The sequence below is a fragment of the Protopterus annectens genome, chromosome 16.part0, assembly GCF_019279795.1.
Source record: "Protopterus annectens isolate FY-2018-M chromosome 16.part0, PAN1.0, whole genome shotgun sequence".
In the NCBI taxonomy this organism is placed as follows: domain Eukaryota; kingdom Metazoa; phylum Chordata; order Ceratodontiformes; family Protopteridae; genus Protopterus; species Protopterus annectens.
In genome coordinates, this window is record NC_056750.1 from 118,528,963 (window position 1) to 118,534,997 (window position 6,035).

Genomic DNA, 6,035 nt, shown 5'->3' on the forward strand with positions numbered 1-6,035 from the left:
AGCCCCAGCTCCTTGAAATGTAGAACCTTGTCTTCCTCTCAGCACTGCTCTTAACGCAAAACTTTACCAATAAATGTTCCCTAAATGTTAGGAAGCCACCATGAGTTACCTACCCCCATACCACTTGCATTCCTCTGGCACCAGACCACTAGCAAACATACATCATTTGGTGCGTATTTATCCCGTAGAGCTGGCATGCTTGGGGCTTTTCTCCCACACCTCTATTAAAAATGAATCAGGCCCATTTGGAGATCTCAAAAAACAAAATACAATAAAGTAACAACTACCATCTGTAGTCAAAGCTTATAGGATATGAGAAAAGTGACGAGGAATGACTCCATCTTTAATGTGAAGAAAACAGCGGTAAAACGTCATCACCGTAGGATGGAAAAGTCCACTTACTATGGCAAGAAGGAAAACAGTGACCACAGAGGAAGAATGAAATTGAAGACTGAATATCTTTCAGACAGAGACAGATGTGGTTAAACTGGGGAAGGAAGTGCACAATGAATGGCTGCACGGCAGTGATGGGAACACAGTACCCACATCCAGAATTAATGATCAACTACAACAGCATGAAACAAAATGTGCCATATGTGTATTGTTTCAGACTTACAAAGAAGCTCTGTTTTAGTGGGTGTTATAGTCTTGTTTTTGCATAAAATACAAATGCATACAAAAATAAGACTTAACAATGCAGTCACATTACACACTATCACTATTCCTGCTATCAGGCAGTGAAGACCATGGCATGATAAAGCCCTGGGGCAGAAGCTCAGGTAGCATAATTGTACTTCATTACTTTTCAATGAATGCCCACTGTACTCCAAATACATGCCTCTTTCTACTTTTAATAGTAAATTTATTTTGGAAGCAGATAAAATTGAACGTCACTGCCTATTTTAATTTTTTGTGCATCTGTTTCTTCATATGGTAACTCAATCAATAGTGGACAGCAAAAGCAAACTCACAAAATGGACAAACACTTGGAAAGAAACATTTCATGAACAAATGAAACTTCATGAGTTAAATATTTCTTTTCAGGAGCCAATTCTGTTTTTTTTTTTCTTTCTCTTAAATTTCCATCCTAAATATTAATTTTTTTTTTATTTTAACTTACTAAATAAGCCATACTTTTATTTTAGTTTAATGAACTTTAAAAGTGTATCCACGGTAGTGGTGCTGCAGTAGCGTTGTTGCCTCTCACAGCAAGACGTTGTCCCATTCGGTTCTCGGCTAAAGCGTCTTCTGTGTGGAGGTATGCGTGAATGGGTGTGCCTTCGTTGAAGGCTGTGCCTCAGGGCTGGTAACTCGGCACGTAAAAATCCACTACCAAACATTAGCGGACCGGAGTTCCGCTGTGGTGACCCCTGGCCGGGATAAGCCGAAAGACACAACACCACTTTAAAAGTGTAAATAAAAGACAATGTCGGGAACCAAACTTAAAATACTTTAAGTTAGGACAGACCACTGAACTCAAACTTTAAACAGATTATACAATGGAAAAATACATCAAAAGCAAATATCAGCTCACTGAAAAATTATTTATAATGAATTAAACTAGTAGTTTAAAAAGTTTCGAGCCAGCCGGAAGTCGAACCTAGAATTTTCTGATCCATAGTCAGATGCGTTATCCATGGAGCCACTGGCCCTCCATATTAACAAAAGCCACTTTGGGCTCTGTAAACAGCAGGCTATCTTATAAATTTAAAATTAAGTAAGAGTGACTGTGCATGGCATGAATGAAATGAGGCCCTGGACTGTGAAAGACAAACATTTAAGCATAAATAGTCTATGGTATGACAAAGGTCAGAAGGATTGCCATAATATTGCATTTCTTTAAACTGCTAAAAGAACACATCATTAAATCAATAAGCAGAAAAAGGTTCACAGTAAGAGCTGAAGCAAAACTGGTTGGTAATGTCACTACGAGCAGTGAAAGTCATAGTAAGCATTAAACTGATGGCATCAGAATAGACTAATTTTCCAATGCACCCCATGTAACATCTAAAGTACCATTCACACTGTACCAAGTACAAACAAAATAGCAACTGTTCTGTTTTTAAAGCCTGTACATTTTCATTGCTTCAGTAACCTTGCTTGCTAGGCAAGTCCAAATGTACATCACCACACCAGTAACAACAAGTTTATAATCCCTGAATTCTAATCAACATCTGGAAGTTGCAATAACTTAACAAAAAAAAAAAAATTGAAGACACCAAAATATAACATATTTTTAAAAATATTACTTTTTAAATAAAGCGGCTTGTGGTTCTAGGAATATGACTCTCATTTTGGCTGAGAAAGGTCCCAGGCTTTATAGTCTTTTACCAACTATACACTTCTTCAGTATTTTCTTCTTCTGCACCCAAGATCATAGACAAAAAGGGGGTCCTTGGACCAGTTCACTTAGTGAATAAAACCAAATACTGCCCAATCTCTAATCATAAAACTCATCACCTTTCCACAAGCCCTCATACTTGCTACTCGTCTACACTATACAGCCCTCACATTTCCTAATCTTAACTTCTTTACAGCTTACATGGTTGTATTTGTACATGAGCCTAAGCCTGTACAACTGTTACACATGTAACTGCCCACGTACTGCTGTACATTATTGCTATATGACTACTTCAGTTGATTGTTAAGAAAGGGGCTATCGTTTTTCCTGTGCAGATGTGATGGGCAGGCAAACAATGACTGACATTGGGCCAGGTGCAGAATGCAACGGTTGCATTCTGTTAACCCTACCTATCTAGTGGTTTTCTGGGAGATCATTGTGGGTGGCGTCACAAAGACACATTTTATTTTCAGACTTCATAATCTTAAGAAAGGATGTTAGTCCAAAGCTTGTTATTGTATAGGAAAAAATCAGTTTATTTTTGTGCTTGTCCCAGATTCCTGCACTAAAAGAATAAGACTAAGGTACCCTATTTAAGTACTTGTATGCACCAAAACTCCTTGCAAGTCCCTCATAAAGTACACAAAGAAAACACGAACTATAAAAAAGAATATGCCATCTAGTAATTCACAAATATATTTATTGCTTTTATAAACTTAAAAAGTTATTAGACTGTTAAGTTAATGAACAATATCAGACAGACTACTGTCCTCCCTTAACCCCGTGCCATTTATGAAATTTGTTTTTTTTTTTAAATAATCTTTGTATGAGCTGTAATGCATTTTTTTTTTTTTTTTTTAATTTATGCGGTCTATATTTAATTTTTGTATTACCCAGACAACAAACTACTTTTTTAGCATCATTTCTAAATTTCAGGTCAAATACTCCCCTAATTTAGAAAGGAAAGAGGGGTGGCCCAAATGCAAAAAGATGAGGAAGCAGCAGATTCTATCATATCACAGTAGAGTATTGGCACACCATGAAATTTTGTACACATCTTTACTGACAAACTTTGGAAACTATTATACTTGAGGCAAAAGATCTTCAGTCAACAAACACACAAGAATGAGAAAAAGAACAGACAAACTGGGTGGGTGAACACTACTTTTTTCCAGTAAAGAAAGCTTCATTAATAATGGAACATTACTTAGTAGATCTGTTAAACATTAAAGCATAATAAACACTGACCATGTAAAGCTGGGCAAAAAGGTAGTACAAGCATCGAATGTGTCCATTCTTAGGTGGAACTTGTGACAAAACAATGATGATCAGAAAGAGAATTTTTTTTTACATCCACAAACTGAAAAATCACTTTCATACCATTTCTTTTGCTTGCCAGCATGAGAAGGTTTTATCTGACAATTGGTCCTAATGCCTGCAGTATACACATCTGCATGTAAAGTTATAATCAAGATTTTACATATAAACAAACAAAAAATACTGAGTTATCAAATTAAGCAGTGATTACACTACAACAGTTCAAAAACCTAATTTCCTCTGCAACCAAATACAAACTGACATGCTTACCCAAACTCTCTCCATTCAATCAACACTCATTCCAATACACATTACACATTCTTAGAAGGAAATTAACATTCACATGCTCCAACAGCACATTCACAATGAGACACCATAATGAACAGTCAGCAACACAATGTAACTTTGTTTTTTATTTTTATAGGGGGAACATCCTGCTCTCCCAAATCACTGCAAGTTTTTATAAACCAAGTCTGAGATCACTGAACATCAATGAAAGCACATATTCTCAACCCCAGCTGTACCGCATTCTCATTTTTAATGATGTATGCATCTGTTTCATTTGGACACAGCTCAGCATATAAAATCAGCTGTTTTCTCAATGTGACAATCTCTCACACAAACATTAACAATTTCCTATATACACCTTACCTTAACCACTCCAGGCAGCAAATGACATAGGCGTACTGCTTTGTTCTTTAGCTATCCAGAATCCCTTTAAATTTGCCCATTTATTTACTATCTATGTACATTTACCAGTTTAGTGTGCTGATCTTAATAGACCTGACACACAGCCCAAGTCATTACAATCACATCAACAGAGCAGATATAAACTATAAACTTTAATGCCATTACAAGCATTACACAGTACAGAAACCTAAACCTATCTACAAGGTTCTCCCTATGAAGGGAAGACTTAAAACACAGGCTAAGGGAAGCATATGGATTAAAGGGTTTGGGAAACATGCCCAAACTGAGAACACCTACATAAGACTTAATTATGATGGTGCTTTTTGAGTTAAGGTCTGCAATCTGGATAGGATGGGAGTCAATTAGTGAGTCTGGAAACAATTCCCAGAGTTTAGCAGCAGGGTACGGAAGAAGCATGGTTGGTACACTGCAATTTATTTTTTGATGCTAGCAGGATGAGTGTAACCTCAGAGAGACTTCTGAGGTTGAAGGAGGAGGTTCTTTGATGGGTGAAATGTTTCAGGGAATAAGCTATGTTTTTAGTGGCTGTTATAGTGTTGTTTTTGCATAAAATACAAATGTATACAAAAACAATACTTAAAAAATATGCAGTCACATTACACACTATCACTCTTCCTATCAGGCAGCGAAGACTGGCATGATAACATACCCCTGGGGCAGAAGCTTAGGTAGCATAACTGTACTTCATTACTTTTCAATGAATGCCCATTGTACTCTAAACACATGCCTATTTCTACTTTTAATAGTAAATTTAGTTTGGAAGCATATACAATTGCATACGTCATTGCCTGTTTTAATTTTTTTGTGCATGTGCTTCTTCATTTGGTAACTCAGTCAACAGTGGACACCAAAAGCAAATGCACAAAATGGACAGACACTTGGAAAGAAACATTTAATAAACAAATTAAATTTTGTCAGTTAAATATTTCTTTTCAGGAACCAATTCTGTGATTTTTCTTTCTTTCTCTTGAATTTCCTTCCTAAATATTCAGTTTTCTTTTCTTTATTTTTACTTACTAAATAAGCTATACTTTTATTTTCCTTTAATAAATTTTAAAAGTGTAAATAAGAGACAATGTGGGCAACCAAAATTAAAATATTTTTTTCAGTTAAGACAGACCACTGAACTCAAACTTTAAAAAGATTACAGAATGGAAAAAGACATCAAAAGAAATATCAGATAACTGAAAAATTACTTGCAATGAATTATAAACTAGTAATTTAAAAAGGTTTCGAGCCAGCCAGGAGTCGAACCTAGAATCTTCTGATCCGTAGTCAGACGCGTTATCCATTGCGCCACTGGCCCTACATGTTTATAAAAGCCACTATGGGGTCTGTAAACAGCAGACTATCTTACAAAGTTAAAATTAAGTAACAGTGAATGTGCATGGCATGAAACACATTCACAGGGCAGTGTACAATATATGGAATAAGGCTCTAACTGTGAAAGACAAACATTTGAACATAAAGAGTCTAAAATAGTGTGACAGTGACACCAGCAGAAATGATAAAGGTCAGAAGGATTGCCTTAAACTTTACCTCAAATCATACTGGCTATGCCCCTGTACCAAACCAGACTAGTCATCTATCTCTTCAAACTTGACTTTGCCTATCCAGTGCTCATCATCCACTGTTATATCTTCCTTATTATAATTTTCTCATCTCC

General features: G+C 36.1%; 1 non-coding gene across 1 annotated transcript; it reads right to left on the bottom strand.

The window, feature by feature from the left end:
* Positions 1-5,602: 5,602 nt before the first annotated feature.
* Positions 5,603-5,675, bottom strand: TRNAR-ACG. The gene has a single exon. It is a non-coding gene; the product is annotated as a tRNA-Arg (tRNA).
* Between the last annotated feature and the right edge of the window lie 360 nt (positions 5,676-6,035).